Source organism: Lissotriton vulgaris, chromosome 8 (assembly GCF_964263255.1).
Source record: "Lissotriton vulgaris chromosome 8, aLisVul1.2, whole genome shotgun sequence".
In the NCBI taxonomy this organism is placed as follows: Eukaryota; Metazoa; Chordata; class Amphibia; order Caudata; family Salamandridae; genus Lissotriton; species Lissotriton vulgaris.
Genome location: NC_141696.1, coordinates 508,588,083 through 508,615,978, shown reverse-complemented (window position 1 = coordinate 508,615,978; position 27,896 = coordinate 508,588,083). Strand labels below are relative to the sequence as shown.

Below are 27,896 nucleotides of genomic sequence, written 5' to 3'. Positions count from 1 at the left end.
TTCAGTCAGCATTGCATTCAGTATTTGGAGTCGTGGTGAAACGTTAATTGTGATAATGGTATGCAATATTGGGTTGCCTTGTGCAGTTTTACCACACTGTAGGCTTAACAAACTGCGTTTATTTTTACGTTATTGTGTTTATAAACTTTTCATTATTTTTAAGCAGTAGTCCTTAACTTTATGGTTTTTGGTTATACTGAATAAGCAGCTACCTATGTTACATGACATCACCTTATTAATGTAATAACTGCACTTTCACAATTGCTTTATTAACTTGCTTTCTCAAATTTGCTTGAAAATGCACCATTTGTCCACTCTTTTTCCGAAATTTTCTAGGGAGGGGGGGGGAACCCCCCTAAACCCCCATAAGTTGTTCGGGCGCCCTCACGACGCTCACTCGCTGAGGTGCAGTATGAAAATAACTTTACGCTCACCACTTCAAAATGTCATCAGCCGCCACTCGTTACTGGTTCAGGGGGGTGAACTCCTACTCATGCACCAACCACAATTTCTATTAGGGTGAAGTTACAAGCAAACCCTAAATTAACCTGTGCTCAACCCTCTGATTGCTTGGCACAGAAGCAGTCTGGCTGAACTTAGATGCATTGTGTTAACACAACACAAAACAAATCCTACAAATATTTAAAAAACTAGAGTTAATTTTAATACATTATTTGACACCATAATGACAAAAAATTCAAGTAGTAGAAAAGAAGATATGCAATTTTAAAGGTTTAGGTAAAAATAGTGCCTAAAATCACAAAGCGCCAACATTGGTTATCTGGTCAAACCAGCCCCAGACAAAGTCACAAGTTCAGGCCAGCTGCATGGAGCGCAGGCTGTATAAAGGAAGCAAGTTAGGCCCGCTGAGCAAAATACCTTAATACCAGCTTGAGAAGGATTGCGAGATCATGCACAGATGATGTGCGGTGCAGTAGCGGTTCGCATGGGCTGAGGGTTGCAAACTGAAGTCCTGCGTTGATGATGCCCTGCACAGGGACTATTCCAGGAAGCTGCAAGGCTGCGATGCGAGGGACCCGTTTCAAGGATGTGTCGCACAGCAACTGTTCAAGGAATTGTGGGGCTGCAATGTGAGGTTCTGCATTGAGGAGGTGTCATGCAGCAGCGCTTCTGAAGAGTTGTGGAGTCTTGCATTAGGGATGCATTGAATAGCAGCAGGTCTGATGCAGAGCTGCAAGGTGATGCATTGCTCTGTGTCAGTTCTGCTTGAGCCACAACTAGCCTTTCAGGCACCCTTCAAGCCCACTTCTAAGGTCTAAGACTGTGGGGGGCACAACTCACAGCAGACAGAGTCCAGATGTTGCATTCAAGGTGGTTGGTGCCTTTTCTGTCCCATAGGCTCTGGTTGGTCAGCTAGCCTTAGAGTCACCTATTTTTTTTGTTGAGTTTTATATAGCGGAAACTTGAGCACAAGCTATCAGTGCACTTAACATGAGCACCAGTTGCATGACAGACAGAAATATTCATTTTGATAGGCACGGAGCGATTACATGATTTGCCCAGAATCACAGGATGTTGAGTATCCCTCCTTAGACTCGAACCCAGTTCCCAAGCTTCAAGGTCGACAGCTCTAAAAGTTAGGCCACTTACTCTGGTCATCCTAGATTCAAGATACAGGCATGGACGTCAATGGCATCACCAGGGGTTGCAGCTCTAACCGCTATGCTTCCGCTTGCAACCCCTAGCAGGTTGCTTGCGACCCCCACCCATTGAAATGAAAACGGATTTTATTGGAGTTACTTGTATCCTTGGACAAAATGGCAAATTATAGAAACACAGCATCATTACATTGTGTTTTTATTCATGCTAAGATAGTGGAAGATAAACTTTTACCATTTGTTTTGGAGTGGCGAGCCCGGTTTCATTCACAGCAATTGTGTGTATCAGACTGCCATAAATCAGAGGCCTCAACGTCATGGATCCTGAATCGGGCTAATGAAGCCTCACCCAATTGAGTAAACCCCCGCTTCCCTTCTCCCATACACACAAACACACACACATACAACTAGTGAATTCAAACTTCCTGGTAGTTGTGAGTTGACGCAAGACATTATCGCTCTTTCACAAATTGCAACATGAAATTTAGAGAGCATTTGGCCAAAGGACTAGGTGCCTGGAGCTGCATATTATTACAAATATAAATCCAAACAAACATCTGACCCAATAATAAGCTACTAGGAGTAAGACTTATCTAAACACATTGTCAGTATCAACTTTCACGCTGCTATATGTGTTTTTGAGAACACGGAATAACCTTCACCAGAGCATTACTGAACTCGCAGGGCTTCAATACCGAGGAGAGTGCTTCACAACTAGGCTTGGTCGGACAACTACGCTACGCTCTCGTAGGTTGCGAAGTTTGCGCTACTTCGCACTACGCAAATTACACGTAGCACAGTGCAAACACGCGTAGCGTAGTGCAGCGGTCATTTTTTGCTTGCTCGCAGTCCTCTACATCAAGTTGGAGACCGCGAGCAAACAAAATTACATCCCGGCGAGACTTTTTCCTTGTACGTGATCAGCAACATCAAGTAGGCGATCACAAGCGTGTAAATAAATATCTCCCGGCAAGATTCTCAATGCGGGGAGGTCAGGTTTCTTAATGCGAGTGGCCGCGTATGCTCGCGACCGCTCGCAATGAGAAACTACCAGTCCGCGTTGAGAAAGCTGCTGCTCGAGTAAAAATCTACTCAAGCGGCAGAAAATGACAGCTTGCACTGTGCGAGATGTCGTTTTCAAGGATTGCACAGTGCAGACAAGCATCCGGCACTGTGCAAACATCCCCGAACATGCTACTATGCAGTTTGCATAATGCTACGAGACCTTGCGTAGTGCGAAGTGCACTTTGTGTAGCTACACGTAGCGCTACTTCGCAAACTAAGGCCAGGGTTATTCACAACATCGAATACCATTGGTTCGTCCTCAGAATCAGTCCTCTTAGCTGGAATGTATCATCTGGTAATAATTTTGTTAATTTTGACACATGTGTAACTGGTAGTGTGGAAAATATTATATAGAGTGATTAAGCATTGATCATGCAACTAATGAAGCATTTGGAAGTCCTGACTTCCTTAATTTAAATCATGTGCATTATTTCAGGCTCTCTTTACTGCAAGAAAAGGAAGCACAGATGTCAAAAAGGGGAATGTAGCTGTTCACCAACTCAACTACTGTATTAAAAGGAAGGGAAGCAAATATTAAGAGGCTTGGGGGAATATATACTAAGAAGTGGCAGAGCACGGCATTAGCCTCCTTGGCTTAAAGCCGCGCTCCGCCACTTCTGAAACACAGGGCTGCACCATATTTACAAGAATGTGGTGCAGCCTTGCATTTCCCCCTGAGCTGGTGCTAGGTTTAGCAACTTAGCGCCAAAGCAGGCACCCTTGCACCATAGTGCAAGGGTGTCTGTATACAGGGGAGGATTGTTTATGTGTAGGAAGGGTCTACATTACTTGCCACTTGTCTGAATTTGAGAGGCGATACAAGCAGGGACCATCAGACTCACCAGGCATGAACTGCTTTTCAGTGCTGCTGTCTCCGCTCTCCCTCCTGCAGCGCCCTTACATCCTCACTGCTGCCGCCGAGTGGGGGAGAGCGAGGGGGTCTCCAAACTCCAAACTACAACTCCCTAGAGCCCGGTAGTTGGATACCGGGATATCGCGCCAGGAGGCGCATAAAATCGCGCACTATTCCCTGTGTCGCGGGACACGCGAGGGCCAAGGGCGGGCCCATTGTAGCCCGTTAGAGACCGTTCGTGATCGGATCGGTCCCCCCCCTTTTTGCCTATTTATTGTATACCACTCTTCACAGACAGATATCCTGTATGTATGCTTTACTTTAATTATATAGCATAAGCTAATATCTGTTAAACATACACTCATAAGCAATATGTCTACGAGGGGTAGCAGAAGCAAAACAGCGGCGGGAGGAGCACAGATAATAGGCCCTCTGGATAACTTTATAACAAGGGCGAATGAAGCTATAGACCAAGGCATCATTCTCCTAGAACGCAGAGTCTCCCAAGACCTAGTATTTGCCAGACGCTCATCCTTGGGACCCCTTGCACTAGCTAGAACCCTTGCACAAATCCAGGACACCGGTCCTCTAGCAGATGACCGACTAGAAGCACTTAGTATGCCAAATATAGTTGATCTGCCTGCGTCACAACTCCTATCGGACTCACAACTAAGTCTGGCATTAGAAAGGTCACCAGAATTAGTCATTAATCTTACGCCAGACGAAGTAAGAAATAGGCAGTCAAAGGGAAGGCGGGAGGGCGCCATACAGAAACAAAAGAAACAAGTAAAGGTGCCAATGGTTAAAGAGAAATGTGCACCAAATAGAAAGCCAAGTAAAGCAACAGATTATCTCCCAAAAAATGGCAATGATAAATTAATCCCAGATGTGACAAATGAGGTTTTGGATACAAAAAGTGTAGAGGTTTTGGCCTCGCGGGGGGAAACATGTAACCGTTGTGAACCAACCAGTAATTTGTTACGTATTAAAAAGCTCCCCTATTTTTACTATTTGTCCCCAATAGAGACCAGACTCTTAAACAGAGAAAAACAACTGGCTGGGCTGAGTGTCTCTTTCAAAAACACTCCTAAGAATACTCAGAATACATCTAACCCCGGGGCAACCTCAGCTGGTGGGACAAAACCTAAAAACAACTTATTGGTAGATCCTGCTGTTAAGAATACGATTGCACAAGTGGTGAACACTAATGTAATGCCAAAGACACCAGTAGCTCAAGCTAACAAAAGATTAGTTACACCGGCAAACCATTCTGCACCTTCTGCACCTACTAGACAAAAAGATAGCTTACCTAAGGCTCCCCCAACGCCCCCCGAAAGGGATCAGAAGAGGGGATAAAAAGAGTATAGACATATAGTTAATCTCCCCCCAGAAGCAAGTTCGCTAGTAGTGGTTATGACTGGGGTTCCAGAGGTGGCAGACCATATTGTTGAATCCAGTTGGTCATTAAAGAACAAAGTACAATATTGGCTTAATGCCAACTGCCCCCTACCCCCACACTGCTCAAGTAGGATTCTAACAATGTGCAGAGTCCCCTGGATAGGAAAAGAGAGGAAAACTACCCAGGGTAACTGTGTCATAATCAATTTTGAGGACCCTCGTACTGTAGATTATACATACTCCTGGAGTACACAAGGTTGTTACAAACATATAGAAACTAAACGACTCTCCTTCTTCTATCCCCCTAGGAATCGTGCTTGGTCAGGTCATGACAGGATCTGGAGTAGAATGGGCTACCGAGACTGGGGAGAAGACTGGGCAAACTGGGTAGGGAACATGGGAAGAGATGGAGTATTTGTGGATAATTTTATAGAGGTTTCGACCGCAAACAGATATAGCTGTTTAGAGATGGTCGACTGATTGACGGCAACCATCAATCCCCATAAAGATCCGGAAGGGTCTAGTAAGACTGATAGTAGAGATAATCAGATTTCTAATAGCCACTTGATGTTTAACCCAGATGAAAGGGAAGTAAACGTAACAGTATCCCCCACAGTGGGGGCCCCTTCAGCCGCACGGTCAAACCATAGAAAGGAGATGATTGCAGCGATTATAAGCACTGGGGAGGTTGAGGATAGTCCGCTACTTGAAAAAAGATCTTTAAATGAGGGGACCAGAATTGATGTGGATACTGAAAAAGCCTGCCTTAACACATCAACTAAATCTGACCTTGCGATCCTTTGTTGGAATGTCGCAGGGCTGGAACCGAGACTATCTGACCCAGATTGGTTAAAGATTCTATCTGATAAAGATATAATAATGTTCCAGGAGACATGGGCCACCATCAATCTCCATATAGAGAGTTTTTACTGCAATAGTACAATTGCAATTAAACCTGATTTTGGTAGACCTATGGGCGGGTTATTATTTGGTATAAGGATAACTGCAGGTGGTAGTATTAAGGTAATACCTACCAAAAGTCCAAACATCCAGATCATTGAATATAAAAGAAAGATCCCCTTTTACGTGATTAATTTTTATAATAATGATTTTTATTCAATCCCAAACAAAAATGTTATTGCACTTTCTAAATCTTTGTCTGACGGTATTGAGTCACCAGACAAAAGTATGGGCAAAAGGATTATCCTAGCAGGGGACTTTAATGCCAAAATTCCAAACTTGGAACTATCTGGGACAAATACCCGTAGTGACCGAGCTGCAAAAAGGGGCCTAGAACTGGATTTGCTCATTCGAGAACACATATCAACTAACATTATGGATGTAAGCTCTTCCCCTATAAGTAATTATGTTCCAACATTTAGAGGCAGAGATTACTCCACAACTGTTGATTATAATTTTATGTCACCTGAACCTATTGACTGCCTCACAGTGGCCAAGGTAATTGAGACTGCTTTTGGGGATCATAATGCCTTGGTGGCGAATATTAGACTAGGGTCCTCACCAGTGTTTACAAGCACTGTGGGGGCTAGACATATAACCCCGTCACAAATAGCTTAAGACTGAAAGGGAGGAGGGTGGATAGTGGCAGCATAATCAACCAGGTTACAACAAAGAATCAAAATCTAATAGATTCATGTACACTATCAGATGGGAACCATCTAAGGATAATCTCAGATTTTACTAACCTGTGCACAGTTATAAAGACACTCTTAACTGTTCCCAACCAAAGAATAAATATGGACCCTAAGTGGTTTGACAACAACTGTTCAGTAGCAAATAGGGCTTTGCATAAGGCTCTGAACGCTAAGCTCAGATGCCAAACTGAGGTTAGGGAGGCAAGAAAGAGGTACACATTTGTATTAGGGGAACGCAAGGCAACCATCTTGTCAGAATGCTGGGAGGAGCTATCAGGCTCAGCATCAGGGAAAAAAGGAAGAATCTTTTGGGCTGCTGTAAAAAATATGCGTAACATGGGAACCCAAATGTCAGTAATAGTCTGTACCATCTCCAGCAGTCAGTGGGAAGAACATTTCTCTAAAGTGTACGCAACACCTCCAAATGTTAGTAATAACTATATACCAGGCAAATTATGCTCCTTAGAGATCAGCCTAGGAGAGGTGATCGCAGCTATTAAACAAAGCCTTGGTAATAAAGCCCCTGGGCCAGATGGCCTCCCAATAGATATCATCAAATGGAAACCTGAACTCTGGGCACCCATCTTAAAAAATTTCTTTAATAGTCTGCCATTAGTGCCAATACCTGATACATGGTCCACAAGTATAATAGTGCCTATATATAAAAAAGGAGAAAGAACAGACCCAATAAATTATAGAACGATTTCGCTTTTAGACAACACCCTTACAATTCTGGGGCGAGTACTATACAATAGAATTAATGATTGGGTGGATGAAACAGGGATCTTAGATTCCTGTCAAATGGGGTTCAGAAGCGGGGTTGGAATGACAGAGCAGTGTCTAAATCTAAATTTAGTAATTGGTAAATATACCATTGCTCGGTCGGTACCAATCTACTTAGCGTTTATGGACTTATCGTCCGCATTCGACCTAGTAAATAGGTCTAAATTGTGGTCAATTCTTCTAGACTATGGTCTAGAAGAGCCCCTTGTACATTTCCTGGCCTACTTGCACACTGACACAAAGGCACAAGTAAGGATCGGGATGGCGGGGGAAGTGTCAGGGCATATAAAGGTAGAAAGAGGTGTAAGGCAAAGGTGCGTTTTAGCACCCCTGTTGTTTATTATCTATATCAATGGACTAAACAAATCGCTAAAATTGGCAACTACGGATGTCCCAAAAATAAGGGGGGGGTTGTTACCGACTCTGCTTTATGCAGATGATGCGGTGCTCATGGGCCTTACACCAAACGCTTTACGTAGTTTGGTAAAAGACTTTGCACAATACATGGATAAACTAGATCTTAAAGTAAATTTAAAAAAATCTTTTATTATGTATTGTGGCCCGGGGAAGAGACAATTAAGTGTTATTTCGGTGGGATCTGATAAACTCTACTCCACTAATACTGTCCCTACTTAGGAATGGATTTTGCTGCGAACGGCTCGTGGAGTGGACATTTGGTCCACGCCACGAGCAAGTTCTCAAAATCCATTAACTCTATTCTTAGCCTTTCATGGCCTAAGAGAGTAAGTGCCACTAGAGCAATTTTTTTTTTTTTAATTACAGTGCGTCCCAGTAGCAACTTACGGGGCAGAGATTTGGGGTCTGGGTAAAACATCTAGCATCCAGACCGAGGAAAACCGTTTTTGTAGAAAAATCTTTGGAGCACCTATCTCCTCTTCAGAATATATTTGTCACTGCGAATTGAACTTGCACTATATATCAGATTTTATTGCATCTAGACCGGCCATGTTTTGGCTTGCTATCTGGAGGAATAATCTGACCAGTCTAACCCAAGACATTATAAGAGGCTGTCTCAACTGCGAAAAAGGGATGATTATCCCCTGGCTTTCTGGAGTTTTTAAAAAACTGAGTAGTGTAGGTAAAGGACACCTTTTCATTGATCCTAGTAAGATTGAGCCCAAAGATAAAAATGAGATAAAGTCTGCACTGTACGCACTTTATAGTAAAGATAGACTGGCGAGGGAGCTAACTAAACCAACTATCCAGGTTTATGTGAACAAAGATCTGTATATACAATCAATTCCATTGTACCTTACGCTGCCAATGACAAACTGGGAAAGATCCCTATTATTTAGTTTAAGGGCAGGCACTGTTAGATTTTTATTATGTTTCCCACTAGGTAATTCTTTATTAAGATCTGGAAATAAATTGTGCCCTTGTGATGATACGTGCGTACAAAATGATTTAAATTTTCTCTTTTTTTGTAAATGTTATCAAAAATATTTCAAATGGTTCCTAGCCACATATTTTAAGAAGCACAGACCACTTTCTTTGGAGGAATCCTATTTGATGTTGTTAACTCTGAATAATGATGAACTGATATTCCGCACTAGCACTTTTTTAAGAGTCATTACTCATGTACAGAAAACAATGGAGCACCCTTAGAACATTTTTGTACTGTTGCGGCTATTTAATTTGTATTTTATAATGTGCTGTTTTTAAATGTATTTGGAATCATGGTCATTTTATCTATTGGGATTGTATTTTGTATTGCTTTTATGGATTTGCAAAAATTCGAATAAAGATTTTGATTTGATTCGATGTGTAGGAAGGTATCCCTTCCTGCACATAAACAATCCTAAAATGGCATTCTGTCACTTTGATGTGCACTACTTAATGCAGCACACATGAAAGTGACAAAAAGGCACTTTAAAAAAAGTTTGTTTATGTAGAGGAAGGGACAGAGGCTTGTACATATACCCCTTAGTTTATCTTCAGAGTGACAAACAAAATAGGGGTGTGCAAAATTCAAGTAATTTCTGGTTGCATAATCATGCAAAATTTAAGGAAAATTACAACATTTTCAGGTATATTTTAGCATTAAATAGATTCAAGGACACATTTAATGCTAAGAATATCTCTTAATTTCACACCTCAGAAACAACAGCTGCTCACATTATGTTAATGTTGTTCCCATACTCATGTTTGCCCCAAAGGTCTTCTATTTATGCAATCTTGTGTACTTTTGGGCATTTCACGTAGCAAGTGTGCAAACTTTCTTATCCAAACTATTGTAAATTCAGAAAACTACAAAAATTTCACCTATTTTGAATCCTTTCCCCCTCCAGTTATACTTGTTTCCGTAACAGTGTCGAGATGCCCCTGGGTGATTTTTGCGCCATATTAAACATAAGTAAGCGAAACACAAAAATGCCAAAAACCATGCAAGATTTTGCCTTGATTACAAAAAAAATGCCCGGCTCTAAAGTAAAAAGTGCTCCTGGATAGCTTCCTTCTATGTGATGACTAAAAATGTATCTCAATATGTGAAGACCCCGGATGCAGTGTGTATAAGGTGGCATATGTTTAGAACCACCTTCTTTGTGAGATTTGAAAGATAGAACTCCACCTAGCTTAACATAACCCTTGATTTGTTTTGTGTGGGTATGAGAGAGACAGGAAGCCAATGAAATGTGTATCTGACTCTTTATGGAATATGTGTTGACATATGAACATATAACTGAGTTATTTTAATGTATGCTTTGCTGGGTGTTTTTCGAATTTGTGTCTGGATGTACTTGTTCCAGGAAGGTTGTGTGCGTTAAGAATATATGTATGACTATTATGAAACCATATTTGCCAATGTCTGTACATAATAGGTGTAAAATGTGGGTGGGGCAGAGTTACCCATGTTAAAAGGAGTCCAGATCCAAACAAGTTAGGGTGTTGACACATACTGACAGAGCATGTAGGACACATGTGAGGAAGGAATTACGGGACACAGCTTAGAGGAGGCTGTGTACCCACCAGTTAATGGGTACTAAAAGCACACATTTGAGTTGGGCTATATTTATGCAGGTCAGACGGTGCTATGTGAACCTAGTTTGCACCCTGAAATTCAAATGATGAGGGGTATATGAACACAGGTCAAGCTGTAGGTGCAAATAATTTAGAGAGATTGGTGCATGATGGTTAGGTTAGGATAGGATAGCATAACACTTGTGAAGCGCACTAATACCCTAAGGTGTCAAGGCGCTATAGCAGAACAAGAGGAACAGTAAAAGAATGGGGACCAGTAATTGAAAGCTAAGATGTAAAGAGACAGGTTTCAGATGTTTTTTAAAGACGTAGAATGAGTCTATAGCTAAAATATAGTTAGTTAGGGTTTCCATAGTTTGGCGGCTGATTCAGAAAAGGAGCGACCACCTCATCTAGTCCTACGAAATATGGGAATCATATGTTTTTTACAAGAGGAAGATCTCAGTTGCCTCCCTGGAATGTACCATTGAAAAAGCGACCTCAAATGGGAGGGGCCTTTATGATGCAGGGCCTTAAAGACCATGCACAAAGCCTTAAAAACAATGTGTTTTCTGACAGGGAGTCAATGTAGGGAACTAATCATCTCCCTAGCGAAGTCCTGCTTGGAAATGTGTAGAAAAATACAGGCAGCCACATTCTGTACCACCTGCAGTTTATTAAGGGCAGCACAGTTAATGTTCAGGTACATAGTGTTACAGTAATCCAGCTGAGATGTAAACAGGGCAATAATGACTGACTGGTGCAGCTCAGATAGAATATAAGGTATGACTTTTTTCAGAATCCTCAAGATGTAAAAGCACATGCTGACAGTGCGACTGACCTGAGCATCAAAGCTCAGAACATCATCAAAGATGACCCCCAGGTTTCTAGATGACCTAACAAGGGACGGGAGGGATGCCCCGACCTCTGGCCACCAAGTGCTTGACCAGATGGGGTTTTGAGAACTGAACTCATGCACTTCATTCTTGTCTGCATTAATCATCAGATAGTTGTCCTTCGTCCAGCAAAAAATGCTGAACATATGCTGATTAAACCTCCCTGCTACCCACTACAGGTCGTTAGAAATGGAGATGATAATTTGCATTTTGTCAGCGTATGACAGCGCTTGAAAACCAAATGAACGTACCAGATCTGCCAGAGGGACCACGTAGAGATTTAAAAGATTGGTACTCAGAGATGAGCCCTGTGGCATCCCACAGGGAAGACGAAGGGCCTTAGATGTGAAACTTCCACAACTGCCAATTTGAGACCTATTCAACAAAAATGAGTTGAGAAGCTGCAGGACTGTCCCAGTGACTCCCACTTCCTGCAGACGCTGAACCATACATGCCGGGGAGACACAACCATAGCATACAAGAAGAACTTATTTACCACAAACATTTGAAATCAGCTACCACAGAGGGAAAAAATCTAGGAGCAACACCAAAAACCACACCTTAGCAAGTGTGCCTTTGCAGGATGCTTCCCCATATTTTTCATTTTTTTCTTTACTCTGTTTTTCTGGTATTAAGCCACTCAGCTGTCTGACATTGCTATTCAGTAACACAGTACTACAGTGCATGTGCTCTAGTCTTAACATGACACTCAATTCATCTATTCAACTTTCGTGTAAGGGTACAGTAAATGATGCAGAAAATGCACCAACAGCATGGCATGGGTATTGGAGTCAAATGCCGTATGTGGGCTTCATTTCGCACTTACACCAACTATAAATGTGATAGGAGCACCACTGTGGTTCGGCTGGACTGCAGTTTAAAGGCACTGCAGTAACAAACCATATTGAAAAGTGCTTTTTTCATGTAGAAACCCTGTTTTATATATTACTAAGTCACACTAAAAAGTGTGCTTTGTAGGCCATCAAAGCATGGTGTCATTGTAAAAAGAAAAGAAGCACAATGAGGACCTGATTCACAAACTGTACTTTGTAGTATGTTTTGTAGTAGTACAGAAGTATTACAAAATGTACTACAAATTGATATTCACGACCTGCTGTGCAGAGTTTTTAATGTAATGTTGAATATATAAAAATAGTACATATACTATTTAATTTTGAAATATTTTAATAACCATTTTTGAATGCAACAATTAATGTAACATTTAAAAAAATAATCAAACTACTTATAATTAATTGTATACTTTAATTCAAATTGTTATTAAAACATATTTACTTCTTTAGAAATTAATATTTAATTTAAACGCTATTGGGAGTAATTTTATTTTGTTTAGTAAACATAAATTGATTGAAGAATTCATACAAAATACAGGTAAAATGCTGTAGCATTTTTTTTTCTTTTGTTCTACATTTAAAATGAATATATACAATCAATTTACATTGATTCTTACCATTCAAATATTTGTAATATTTAGTTTGAGTCAAATATACTTTTTACATTTTCCTTTCACTTTACCATAGAGATTGTCCATAGATGGGGCAGAGATTTTCCAGTGAGGAGTCTTTCCAAGATATGTGTAAGAGTCCTGCCCAATGCACCATCTCCTGCAATTGCAGCTGAAAAATACATGCTAATCTGAATGAGTGCAGGTGTACCAATTAATGCCTCCTAGTTTATTTTTTGAGTTATAAAATTACAGCTCATTTGTTATATGGCTGCTGCTGGCAACTTGGTTAACAGATTCCTTGATGGGAAAAGGTATTCAGGAGAGCACACTGAGAGCACATCTTTAAACAGAGCTGCCAGACCTCCAACTGCTTTGCCTGGTTCTTGTAATGCCCCCCCAAAGGTGAGCTGCAATCCCATCATCATGTTGGGAAGGTGGCAAAACCTGTAAACACTACAATAAAGTATCATGATTTGACTGGGTTCATACTTCCTCTCTTGATTGTTACTTTCCTCTATGCATGTACTGATGCAGGGTTTAGCAGTAGTCATTGTGACAGGTGCTCCTGATTTTGGATACTGAGAGGCATATTTTCAAGGTAATGATGCAGCGTGGCGCTGCAAGTCATCTTCTCTCAATGCTGCGTCATTGGGAATGTGCAGGGATGTGACGTATTTACAACAATACAATGCATTGCTGTGCTTTCCTCTGCACCGGCGCACACTAGGCTGTTTAGATCTAACTCAGGCACCCTTGCACCATGGTGAAAGGGTGCCTGCGTTGCAGGGAGGATTTCTTTTGTGTAAGAAGGGACACATTCCTGCACAAAAACAATTACTGATAGTGTTTTCCTCCTCCTATGCGTGCTTCAGAATGCAGAAAGGAAAACACTTGAAGAAATAAAGATATTTCTCCTCATTGCACCACTTTTGCACCTTCCCTGGGGAGGCATTACAATCTGAGGCAGTCCAAAGATTATGAAATCTTGTAACTCTGGGAATGCATCAGGATCTATGGGTGTTGCTTGGGAACACCCGCAGCAACACCCATGGAATGCCCCTTTCATGCAGAGTAATGCACAAAAGGGGTCCTGGAGTACATAGTCAAGACCAACTTGACAGTTATTGTGGGCCTCTTTCACATAATACTGATGCCAAATATATTTTTGGGGTAACTTACTAATTTAAGGAAAAATATTCAGAGAATCCGCTGAGGCAAAAAGAGTATTAAGAATTTAGTGGCTGCACATTTGAAGATTTGGTGAGAGTCTTTCCTGGCACTGGAAATAGAGAAAAATACTGTTTATTCTAATGTGGCTCACTCCAGGTCTGGAGCCAATAAACCTCATTAAGGGAAACATGTGAATATGGTACTAAGAAAGAGGTCTTTGAAGAATACTTAATAAATAAATGTTGTTTTTTGCCACGGTCTAAACTGAATATATACTTGGGTACAAATGAATTGCATTGTATTGCGGGTACTATTTTTTCTTTTCAGTGAAGAAGGTAGAGAAGATTTACCAATCCTTCCCCCAGGTTGCACCAGTTCTTTTTCTCATGGCCCTGCCCTCAACCTCTTGCTCGCTGACTACTCTCCCTGTCATTTCTCAGGAGAAACTCTCAGTGATTTGCTGGAAGGTCAAGTCTGGTTCCCCGTCTGACCCCCTGAAGCCGGCATTTGCATTGAGAATCCTTCCTGTGCTCATCCCCCTGCTGTGTCATGTGATCAACCTCTCGCTTTCCACAGAGACTGTGCCTTGCGCTTGGAAACATGCTAAAGTGGTTCCTCTATTAAAAAAAAAACTAATTTGGATGCCACTAAGTTTGAGAGTTTCACTCCATCTCCCTTCTGCCCTGGGTTTCGAAAATCTCTGAGGTGCACGTCAATGCCATTCCGACGGATTACCTGGAGGTTAACAATCTTCTAGACCCATTTCAGAATGGATTCCGCCCTTGTCACAGCACTGAGTCTGCTCTGCTGGAGGTAACTGAACATCTGAGATGGGCTTTAGATGCCGGTTGCACGTCGGCACTGATATTGCTGATCTCAGTGCCGCGTTCAATATGGTCTCCCATCAGATTTTGCTCAGGCGCTTGGAGGCAGCAGGCATAGCCGATGGCGCGCTGGCTTGGTTCACCTCCTTTCTGTCTAGGTGGACTTTCCAGCTGATCGCCCTTCCATTTTCATCTAGAATTTATGCTGTCAATCAGGGGGTTCCTTAGGGCTCTGCTTTGAGCCCCACCCTGTTCAATCTGTATATGCAACCACTGGTAGCGGTGGCTAAGAACAGAGAGCTTACGGTGGTGTTGTATGCAGACGATACCCAGTTGGTAGTGACTCTCACCGACAATGCTACTCGAGACGCCTGCAAGTTTCGCAGCGATCTCGAGGCTATCGCTGGGTGGATGACGGACAACTGTTTACAACTTAACGCCAGTAAGTCTGAGGTTCTGTTAGTGGGGACAGACCCAGAGTTGTGGTGTGAGCACTGGTGGCCCGCCGCTCTGGGGGGGGCACCCACCCCTAAACAGGCGATAAAGAACCTGTGGGTCTGGCTGGACACTGCCCTTAACTTTAGAACTCAAACTAAGAAGGTGGCTGGGACGTGTTTCGGGCTGCTGCTGGGGCTTAAACCCCTTCTGGGCTTCTTCGATCCCTCAGTAAGGCAAGCTGTTGTCCAGGCTCTGATTTTGTCCAGACTGGACTATGCTAGCTCCCTCTACATCAGAGCTAATCAGACCGAGATTGTTAGACTTCAAAGGTTTCAGAACGCCGCTGCCCGGGTGCTTCTTGGCATGCCAAGGCAATGCTCTATCTCCAATAGTATCCACCGCCTCCATTGGCTTCTCGTTGCCAGGCATATCGAATTTAAGGCCCTTTGTATCACTTTCAAAATTCCTAACTTCTCATCGCCCAGCATTCTGTCTGACCTGATCTCTTTCTATACTCCCTCCCGTCAACTCCGTTCCATGGGACAGAACCTGGTTGCTGTCCCTAGGGTGAGGAGGGCGCGTGCTGGCTGCCGCTCCTTGTGAGTACTGGCTTCTCGGCTCTGGAATTCCCTCCCCACCTCTATCCGTAATCTCCAGCTTTATTTGCCCTTTCGCAAAGTGATCAAAACATTCTTGTTTCCTACTTTATAAGTTGTTCTGTTGTCTCCAGTGCCGGGACGCCCCTTTGCTGGGGCAGCTGTGTGCTTTACAAATCCGCCTAACATAACATAACATAACATTTCTAGCACACTTCTGTTTGGGGTGACAAAGTGCTTCTATGATCAATGGCACTTGAGGGTAATTAGTAAATAATACATTTTACCTCCAGAGGTTACACCGTAGGTAGTAATATTAAAAGGACTCCCTCCTTCTCATTCATCCAGACCAGACATATGGAGGGATTTAAAAAACAAATTGGTACATTTTCTGTCAGAGAGGGCTGTTCTATAATTTATTTACGGAAATTTTGATAGTAAGGAGAGTACAGTGGATTGATACGTCGAGGAAATCTATGACTGGTGATTGTATTACAGCTAACCGGCCTTCAAATGTCAAATAATGAATTGCATAGTAAAATTAAAGCCGTTCCTCTAGGCTTGTTTTATAAGCCAGGTCAATATATTGAGAGTCACGAGAACTGGGAACCCTGAGCTATCTGGTTACAGAGAGAGTGAGTACTTTTAGTTTTTACTGCCTCGGAGAGAACAAAAAGTTATAAAAGGCAAATATTTTCTAAAGCTTATCATTGTAATAGCAATACCCTATCCTGAAAACCAGGCCTAGGTTCTTATCTTGATAAGACAGATTGGCAGGCACTGCTTCTTTGGCACCTGTAATATGTTTACAGGAGACATGGGCAATAGACCCTGCGTTTTATTGAGGGTTTTCTATCAGTATCTACTTCTGCTACTACATTTATGACAGGGGTAACAAAGAATGGTTTTGATGGTTTGATTTCAACTGTACCCCCTTTTCTAATTTCTACGCCCTTTATAGTTTCACCCTTTCATCAGTTAGTTTTTCTGTAGTCAAAAGGAATCCCTGATCTACTGATCGTAACTTTCTACAATAATTCATTTGCCATTAGCCGAGGGGAGGTGGTTTTGGCTCTGGGAAATTAAATATTTCATCATACACTCCAGTACTAAGAATCCATTTATTACATGAGCAGGGGATTTTAATATTGGTATATGCCCTCTTCCGTCAAAGGAAGTTTGTGGAGTTATTGATAAAGAGGGAGGGACAATAAATACTTTTCCACATAATACTTATGACTAAAGATTGAACATGTTGTTGGATACATGCAATTTAAAACCAGCAGAACAAAGTAGCAATCGTAAAATAACTCCCCTCCCTACATTTGTGGGGAGAGAGACTCGTTCGACAACTGATCACATTATACACTGTCATAACAAGATAATAAATGTTGGGAACTCCATGTTGAAAGTTAATCAGTGAGTGACCATAACCCCTTGATTTTGACAACTAACGTCACTTTATATGTGAAGTAACAATCTAGGTGAAACTAGAATGTCACATCCAAGGGAATGAGAATGAAATCCTCCAGTGTAGATCATGACGAATGTATAGCTTCAATTATGAACTAGTAAAAACAGGATGTTATGATATGATTGATCATACAGCAGAGCATACTTCTATTGTGCAATCACATATTAACATCTCAGAAACAGTTAATTAGTAGGAAATGGAAAGTTAGGGCAGGTTTGACAAGGCCTGCACAACCGCTCTTATGAACCTGAGAACTGCTCTACATTCATCACCCAGGGACAGGGTGGAGATTCATAGGGCCTCATTTATGAGAAGTGACGCATCGCTGCGTGAAAGCAGTGATGCGTCACTTCTCAGTGCGCACTCAGTGCGCACTCCTTGTGTCATGATTGATGCGTTCTATTTATAATATAATGCATCATGGCGCAAGGAGTTACAGATAGGTCAGTGTTTCTGACGTATCTGTAGGCGCAAAAGTGATGCATTGCTGGAGTGTGTCAGAAAAGTGACGCAAATCCAGCAATGTGTACATTCACATGGGCAAGTCCCATGTTGTTATTGCCTGCATCATTCTTACACCTGCCATGAAGCAGGCGTAAGATTCTGACGCATTAGCGGCCAAGAAATGGCGCAGAGAAATCTTATAGATTACACTGCGTCACTTCCATGACCCTTTCTTGCATCAAAACGCCCTCCCTTGCATACATTATACCTGGCGCAGGTATAATGTGGCGCAGGGGTTTACAAAGTGACGCATCTACCTAGATGCGTCACTTTGTAAATATGGAGCAACAAGGCGCATTTTTTACGCCACTGGTACGTCACAAAAAAATGACGCACCGGCGGTGAAAAAGTGACGCACAGCCTCATAAATGAGACCCATAGTATTTTGGCATTATAAAAGCAAGCAATGGCTCATAGGTAAAAGCAACTCCAGGAAGAAGCCTGGATAAACCTCTTGCAATCATCTGAAGCCAATGACATTCCCTTGTTTTGGAAAGCAATAAACCAGACTTTTGGGGGGATAAACTATCATTCCCAAGAGTCGTGTATTGCTACCCAAGATTGGATAAATCACTTTTTAGTGTTTAATCTTTGAACGGACAATAATGCTCTATTCAATAATGATTTATCAAAATCAGTAACAAGAGTCAATTTTTCTCTGAATGAAGTAGTAAGGAAGGAATTAATATCTGCACTAGATGAATGTTGTAAAGGAAAGGTGGCAGGCCTAGATGGCATCCTGGTGGATGTCTGGAAAAACATTAAGGATCTTTATGTCCCACTTGGATTACCTTGATTTAGACCATGCTGATAAGATTCCTTTGTTACAAGATATTAATGTAGTATACTTGTAAAGCGCACAGCTGCCCCATCAACGGGGCATCCCGGCGCTGCATAACGCTGTGGAACCCTTCCTGGCTCTCCCTGTGAGATGCCCCTCTTGGGCACCCCCAAGTTGAAGCCAGGCATCCCAGTGTTGTTGGGGCCGTTGTGGAGATTAGGCAAGCTATTGCCCAGAGTTGCAGCGTGGGACCCATGATTAGAGTAGGCGCTGAGGCAAGAATTATCGAGTCCGCGGACATTGAGCCCCAGACCCTGCCGCGTCGGGAATTGAACCCTGGTCCCGGGTCTGATCTCTGCTTCAGCGCCTACCGCTTCTAACCAGTGAGCCACACTTCTCCACACCTTGTAACATAATTTGGCGATCACCAGCTCTTGCAGAGAGGCAAAGTTGGTTAATAGTTATTCAAGGAAGCAATATATGTCATTAAGTATCACCAACAGAGAACTAGAGCAAGCTCGTGTTGAATCATATATAGATGCTCTCTCCCCAGTTTATCAGGATGGTGTCCAACTCTATCTTTTAAATATCCCAAACACATTTCATAGATAAATACGTACACAATTTCGTTTAGGTCTAGTTCATTATTTGGTGGCATCACTTATAATGAGATAGTGGAATAAGGACAAGTTTACATGTCCTTGTGACAGGATATTTCTTCACTCTGCTATGCACTTTAAATTAATATGTAAATGATGTAGTGTTCCAAGAAGGAAATTCCTAAAACCTCTATTTTTAAATATGAATTTCACCACATATGTACCAGTACTGACATACTTGATTATAGGAGATTCACTGGTCTGCAGTGCGGTAGTACATTTTGTGCTGCAGACAGTGTGTATAAAAAATGTTTAACTCGTCTGGAATGTGTAAATAATGAAGTATAGTATATACCTTTTTTAAACCATTTCAGGCTGCAGCTTCTTTTAGGTTTTATTGATTTTACAGTTTGTATTAATAATATATGTAATTATATTTTAAGGTATGCCCTTTTTTGGTTTAGGTTTTTATCAGATGAACAAAGATAATTGACTACTTGTCCTTCCATTACATTGTGGTGCTAAAATGTCAAAGAACTGTTTATTTCTTCACATACATTATTGACATCCTTCACCATATTTTTCTCTACTTGGAAGCCAGTCGGCTTCAACTCATAGGGATCATGAGGGTGTCTTTCACAGTCCCACCAATGGCCGAGTAAAGACATTTGATAAGGGACATTACAGCAGAAGAGTTGAAATAGTAATGTTTCATTTTACCTGGGGAGAAGAAGTGGTTGTAGCATACATGCAAGACCTACTTCCCAACACATATATCTTAACTCCTTACTTCCACTGCTGTGATCCCTCTCAGTCATCCACGAGCTGACAGCCAATACCAGGTTAGGCATGATTTTAGTACTGTGATACACTTATGACGTGTCTCATCCTCAACAATAGATTCATGCTTAATTCTTGAGGGTTGCATAGGCAGGTGTGTCGGCCAGTGACTCCCCAGCTCAGTATGGATCTGAGGTAGTAGGGTATAGGTAAGAGCGTTGAAACACATGGTATATGCCACATGGCTAAGTTTCATTCTGTTCATATTAAGAGGCTGTCATTGGCAAAGGGTGCACTGAATTATGAACCAATCCTTTATGGTACTGCTAAGAATCAACACAAAATTCATGTGCTGAAAGACAGACCACAATGGCTAGATAATGGCTAGATAATCTACCTAGTAATCTTTTTTGTTGAAGGGACTCGCTGTCCCAGCTGCCACTGCCCAAAGAGTAGGGGCCACTGATGTTCATTTCCGGCCCCATGCGATCTAACGTGTTTTCCATTTCCCGCTGCTTGTCCTGCTCCCATCATTGTCAGGAAAAGACAGGGCAGGGCCATCCCTCTTTGCCTCTGGCTTACATGGTGGTCAAACTGTGGTTAAACTAAAGACACCTTACCAATAGTGCTCCAAGGTACTGTAACAGGTGTTTAGGGTTGGGATGTGCCACGGTCAGACTGTGTTTGTTTATTGCCGGCCAGATGAAGAAGACCAGGGCGGCCTCCCTTAAACCTCATATGTTCTATAAGGTCTTCCTAGCCCATTCTCTGTCACTCTTGCTGTCATTTTTGTGATTGTGCCATTGTTTACTTAAAGGATAAACTGATTCATACATATTTGCTGTAAACTATTTATTGTTAGGCTTCCTATTCTTGTTTGATGTGTGGTTGCCAGTGATGCCAAAGGGAGAGGATAAGTAGGACGGTCACTTTTTTAAATGGGCAAGCGTAAGTCCATGGAGTGTGTTCCAAGGGCTCCCAAAGGAAAAATATCCCAACTTTCAGTAGGAGGAAATAGGTTAATGGGCAGGATTTGCAACCTGTTGTTGGAATGCACTGAACTTGTTCATTTAAATTTGCAAACACCAAATTCTAGCTTAAAAAGCTCTGATGATGAGTCAGCCAAACGGGTACACAAATGTTTGAAAACCCCCAACCTTGTCCCCGTCCAGCCTTTACCCGGGAATTGCTAGTCTCAATCCAATATTAGCCATGCCAAGTCGCATTTGGTCCACAATAATTTGGTTATTGAATGTAGCAATCATTTCTCAGTCCTTTCCACAAAGGAAAATGTAAGTGAGAGTTTACAGGCATAGAGCCAGGGTTGTATAACCCCAGGGATTGTTACATTTTTACAGAACATTATGAGGATTATTGGGAATCTTAGAGATCAGATCAAAGCACTCCAAAAGACTGTTGAGAACCTTGAAAAGGGGAAACAAATTGACCATACAACTATACTTGATGGGGCTAGGGAGGAGCCTCCTGTTATTAATGGGGAATGCAATGCACACTTTCTGCTACAGTTCTCTATCAGTCACTGGGCAACCATAATGCCCCTTGGTAAACTCTGGCCCTTCCCACAGACCGAAAATGTTTGTGTCTAGATGCTAAGAAAGGGTGGACACAACTCTCTTCCCCTAGGCGTAGACCACTTGGGAGGGAACCGTTTACAGAAGCCTAGCGGAAGAGGAGTCCTCCATGTGTCTATATCAATCACCATGTTGGATATAGGAGGTATTGGCCAAGAGGGACGGTCGAAAATGGTATTTATGCCCCAAGTACTATAGAGGATCAGCCTGCAATAGTATTCCTTGATAGGGTCCCCAAGCTGGCTTCTGGGGCTAGGGAAGACAATGATTCCCTAATCAAAAAGGTAATATACTGATTCTGTTAGAAAATACAATGCTATACAATTATCAGGAGTGATATTGTAGGGGTGGAAGGGTGGGAAATCTCTGATTGCTCCTCTGACAAAGTGCAGATCTCTTTTACACAGAGCGACCTGGTGGAAGGTATTATGTTAGTTGAAGCCTGCACCATTTCAAACGCAAATACACATATATAACTTAAATTCTGTGATCCAGCTATGTCTAAGGGGCCCCAGTGTGCAGAGACCAAGACTAGGTTGGATGAAATAAATAGTGGGATGAATGCTGCCCCGCTCACTGGAGCCCGATGTATCTCCCTGTAGTAACATTGATGAGAGTGTCCTCTCAGAGGGAGAGCAGCCACACCCTATACCAGCCCAATAGCTGGCTAGCTTCCCACCTCTGAGTATGGGGACACATTTAGAGGCTACTGGAGATGGACTTATGGGCTAGATATTGTACTCGATTGACTGGGTCCAAGGTTGTATGCAATGGGGGAAGTACCACTGTGGAGCTAGTCTCCTCTGCTTTTGATTGTGCCAAAAAGCCCCACAAAGTCCCTATTAAACTTTTGTTATGTAATGAAGCAGGATTAACCAAGCTATTGCTGGAGGATGAGTGGTGCCAATTTATTGATTCGTTCGACATCTGTCTCTTTTAAGAGATGTGGTGTCTAGCCCCCACCCATAAGTGTGTGTATTCATTTTTTGTGTAAACGCAACCCAATCTGCTAGGAGAAGGCCTTCAGAAGGGCTGTGTATATGAATTAAAACAACACTCCAGTGTACAGTATTGTTAGTGCCCATTGTCTCCCGTGAAATACTAGCATTTAGGTGGGTGCTTCCATCTGGGCTGTCACTAAAAATCTATAATGTATACAGTAGACTGGAGAACTGTAGTGAGGTGACCAAGGTAATCAGCATATTGGAGCAAGCACTTCTGGAGAATACTGGTAAAGATGGGCTTTTGGTGTCTGGGGACTTAAATTCCACATTTGAACCATTGGCGGCCTCCCCATTTGACCTAACTCAGGAATAAGACAATCAGTGGGGTGTACCACAGATATATTTTCCCCAAGTAAGATGGACAGCAAAGGCAGGCCAATTGCTGGCCCTGGCTTTAAGCTGTGATCTGAGAGTCACTAATGGCAAATGCCAGGCGGATTGCCAGGGCAAAATGACATACAACAGGGTGGGACATAGTAGTAGAATAGACTATTTTTTGACAGATGTCAAGGTCTGGCTGGCAATTGGGAATATGGAAGTAGTCATTTGCACAGACAGTGACTACAATGCTATTTGGCTGTTACTACGGGACAAAGTATCCCTGCTCAGGTGTCCTATGGTAAACGAGGTATAGGTTCCCTTTCGTACACTAATAATTTTAGAACCATTAGTTGGGACTGAGTGTTGAAAAATAAAGACATACTTGAAGTGGTTAAGAATAGGGTAATAGCGGATTATGAGTCCTTATAAAAAAACTGTCCGGTATTAAGAATTAAGGAATTTGCTACTAGTCACAACAAACTATCAGCCCATATTAGGGGGGTACTGGGAAAAGAAAGGCACAGGTGGAAACTGTCCCAAACCCTGATAATTGGTATAACGGGGAATGTAGATTAGCCAAGAGTGAGATTATTATAGCAATCAAGTCAAAATTGCAAATAGATCTAACCAAAAGCAGGATGTGCTATCGACAGGTGCTAAGTAAGGCTAACATGGAATGGGAGAGCTCATTAGGGACAAACCTGCATGAAGCACTGTACAATAAAGATAACAAGTCCATTTGGAAGACAGTTGTGGTTTGCCTAAATGGTCGCAAACCCACTCTTGACTTCTTTATTCAGCCCCAGGAATGGCTGGCACATTTTGGGCAGCTTTATTCCACTAAATGTGACACAACCAAGGGTGATGTTATGGCGGTGAAAACGAATTAAATTTTTGTTAAACAAAATATTAAAATCTCTTAATTCTTGTATTCCTCGTCGTGCCATGGACTGCCAAATAACCTGTATAGGGAATATCCAGAAATCTGGGGCCATATATTAACCAGTTTTCCAACACAATTTTAGCTGGTATGGAGATTCACCCTTCTTTGAAATTATCAGGAATTATTACCATCTACAAAGTGGGGGACTGGGCAAACTCAGCCAAATATAGGCCCATAAGACTGATAGATTATTACCCAAAACATTCTGCAAACAGGTTCTGGTCCATATCCAAGATTGGATGGATAAGCAAGGAGAGTGTGTTTTCTGATTGGCAGGCAGGTTTTAAGTCAAACGTGAGCGCTGTGGACCAGATTTTTCATTTTGCCTGCATTTACTGGCAAGAGCAAACTATAGGCTGCCTTTGTTGACCTCCGCTCAGCGCTAGATTTGGTTCCCCGTGCCAAGTTATGGAGGGTCTTTGTGGAGGTGGGGGTACCCGCTCCCCTGTTGGACATCCTAATGAGGCTACTTGCTGACACTCTTGCTCTGGTGAGGTGAAGGGGGGATGGGGCCCTGACAGATCCTATCCATATTGACCTGGGGGTTAGGCAGGGGTGAGCTTTGGTGCCCACTCTTTTCAAGCTATATATAAATGGTGTAATCAGCTTCTTGGACAAGGACAGCAGTGATACATCTAAGATAGGAGGGTGGAGGGTCCCTGCACTCCTTTTGGCAGATGACACTTTGTTAATATCTAAGTCACCGCAGTGGGTTGCAACCGCTCCTTTCAAATGTTCTGTGGGATTTGGAGTTCAATAGCTCCAAGACCAAATTTATAACTTTTACTAGGCAGACGTTAACCCTTTGTAAGAGGAGAATGCTAGTTGGTGACACTCCCTTAGATGTGGTACCAAGTTTTGAGTATTTGGGTATTAAATTCACAAAGAATCTATGTTGGGCATCACAAGTGGGAAAAGCAGTTGTCCTTGTGACAACACACTGCATGTATATGTAAAATACACAGAAAAACCCCATCTAGAAGGGTGGCTCTGACACTGGAAATATATCAAAGGCCTTAGGGCAGTTTTGTATGGTGCAGGATTGTGGTGTTGTACACAATAAGAGAGGCTCTCCATAGTAGAGCAAAGGCTCATAAGATCTTAATTGAAATTGCCTGTAAGCACACCTCTGACCCTATTAATTTAGATTTGGCTCATATGAAAATTGCCCACAAGACTGAGAGTAGAATGTTGATCTACTAGTACCAGTTATTAACAGCACCTATCCTCGAAACTTATCGGGAGGAAATCAAAGACCTTTTGGTCCCACAGTATACATGGAAAATTGCGTGGCTCTGTGCTATTGAGGCCCTATTACGAAGGCTGAATCTCGATAAATATAAGGTGTCACCAGAGAGTATGTGTGTAATTGGCAAGGTCAGTATTAAATCAATTTTCTGGGAGAGTGTGACAATTGACAATGTTATGCAGTGTAAGGATTCCCTATCGGTGTTGTTCATTAATCGAAAAGCTATATAGCTCTATGAAAGTACCATTGAAGAAAATGTCCCTCCTCTAGCCGAGAAACTCTACCTCCAGTGTAGGTATGGCAATTTACATGTTAAATCCTTCACTGATAAATGGCAACATGATAGTAGTCCATCTGATGATTTGTGTGTAGGCTGTGAAGGGTGTTCTGAATCGCTTATCCAAGGTCTGTTCTTCTGCCCCTTTTAGAAACAAATGCATGCAAAATGGATTGTTACCCTTTGCAAAAACTTGGGTAGAACAGCATACCAGGAAACATTCCGATTATTGCAGTGTGATACCAGGTGGATTGTGTTTTTTTTGCCTGGCCAATTTTTGTCTGGCAGTTTGGATAAAACGAGTGACAATTGCACAGCCAGCTTTTAACCTATGAAACTGATTATTCGATGTTTATGATGTACTGTGGTTAATTGTGCAATACTGTTGAAGATTTTAATTTTTGCCACTGTATTTTTTGGTGCACTTTAGATAGTGATCCTGTGCTTACCAAATTTGTGGTTTTTATATTGCTTTTTAAATAATATTCAGATGGAGCTTTTAGATATCATCATAGTTTTGTTGATTGTTATTTATATCTGTATGTTTATGTATATGTGTACTGATGATGTTTCAAACCATTGCATAACATTTTTACCTGGCATTTTCATGGTGTAACTGTCTATTTTAAAAAACTGCTTATTATCCAACTTAATTATGCCATTTTATCCACTTAGACTAACAAAAGTTTGAGGGGACTGTAAGTCCCTAAATAAAGTCACAGAAGGTCCTTGTACCAATAATCCTCTTTATTAAATACAGTATTAGCAGATACACCATCAACCTCGAAGTGCCTCAGCAACTGACACAGAATCCAAGCAGTCTAGATCCCTTCATCAAAACCCAGATACAGAACACCACAGTGCCTTCCTCATCCAATATAATAACAATTAAAATCAGATCAATAAAACCCCTCAACTGAGAACCATGTTAAGAGGCAACATGGTAAAAATAAAACAACCCTAAACAATATGCAAGGCACTATACATGCAATTGAAAAACACCTACTTAACACAATCCTGCAAATGGCTGCAACTTCTAAAATTAAACCCAAATCCACTTTCCTCCCTACAATGTCTTATGATAATAATGATACTTTCCAGGATGTAGTATCCAGTCAACTGCTTAGATTTAGACAACGCATGTGGTTTAAGAAATCAGGACCACCCAAATTTAATCTTACCATTGCACAGAAAGATGCCATAAAAAATCTCCCTTCAGATGAGTCTATTGTTATCAGGCCCGCTGATAAAGGGGGCAATGTTGTGATTCTCAGTAAAGCTATGTATGTCCCTGAGGCCATGCGTCAATTAAATGACCCTAGATTTTACACCAAAATGAAACCAATAGGGAAGAATACACCAACAGTGTCACTGGCATATGGAAATTACTTGTGAATAGGTGGGACCAGAGGTTGTTAGAATGGGAGGAGCATTGTTTTCTCAAACATGACTTCCCAGAACTCCCGGTCCTTTATTTTCTCCCTAAAATCCACAAAGATGCATCAAATCCTCCGGGGAGTCTCATAGTGTCATCAATGGACAGTGCATTGGAGAATGTCTCCAGATAAGTCAATCACTTTCTTATTGATAAAGTGACCACTCTACCCGCAGATGTTAAGGACACCAAGGACTACCTCATGAAAATTCAGAACATCAAATAGCCCCCAGATTTTTTGCTGGTTACCATGGATGTCAATTCTTTCTACACAATCATTGATCATGAGGAAGGAATAAAATCTTGCCAAAAATACCTTGTGAAATGCTCTATATGCTTCTTAGAGCATACTAATATGCTCCTAGAAATGATACGGTACTGCCTTACCAACAACTACTTCCTATTTAATGGTAACATCTATAGACAAACCCTTGGCACCGCCATGGGTACTTGTTTTGCCCCCAGTTTTGCTAACCTGTTTCTGGGTTCATGGGAGGATGACATCACTGATCCAAATCTCAAAAAAGATTTTGAACAAGTTGTTATATGGTTACGTTTCATCGACTACTTGTTCATGATCTGGAGGGGTCACCAATTTTATCAAAAGCTCAACTTGCACAATATGAATCTTACACTGACCAGCAATATCAGCAACATCTCTATTGAATTTCTAGATACCAAAGTTGAGATACTGGACAACCAAATACACACTAAACTTTTCAGGAAAACCACAGTGGGCAACAGTTTGCTCAGAAAATTTTAAATGGAGTATCCCCTACGGGGAACTCCTCAGAGCTAAAAGTAATTGTAGCTCTGGAGAGGTTTTTCTTGCAGAACGAAAGATCAAGTTGGGTAGATTTACCAAAAGGGGCTATCCGGGTTGTGTCCTATGCAAAGCTGTTGAGAAGCTGAAGCATGTTGACAGAAATATGATGCTGCAAGAGTCAATCTCTGCCTCTGACGAAAAGACTGATATGACCAGGGTTATCCTTACATACAACAATGATTCCAAAGAAGTCCAAAAGAACCTTGTTAAAAACTGGGAAATACCTACTAGAGATCCGGTTATAGGTAGCTCAATCCCCACCAGACCAAGTATAACTTATAGAAGGGGACGGAACCTCGGAGATACACTCATGCACAATGACATCACCACCAAGCCCCAATCCAACAGTATGAATTTGAAAGGTTTCTAT

At 41.9% G+C, this 27,896-nt stretch overlaps 1 long non-coding RNA gene across 1 annotated transcript in view; it reads right to left on the bottom strand.

Moving 5' to 3' along the window:
* Window positions 1-27,896, bottom strand: part of LOC147697238 (uncharacterized) — a 594,731-nt gene that overhangs the window by 96,763 nt on the left and 470,072 nt on the right. The gene's annotated exons all lie outside the window — the stretch shown is intronic.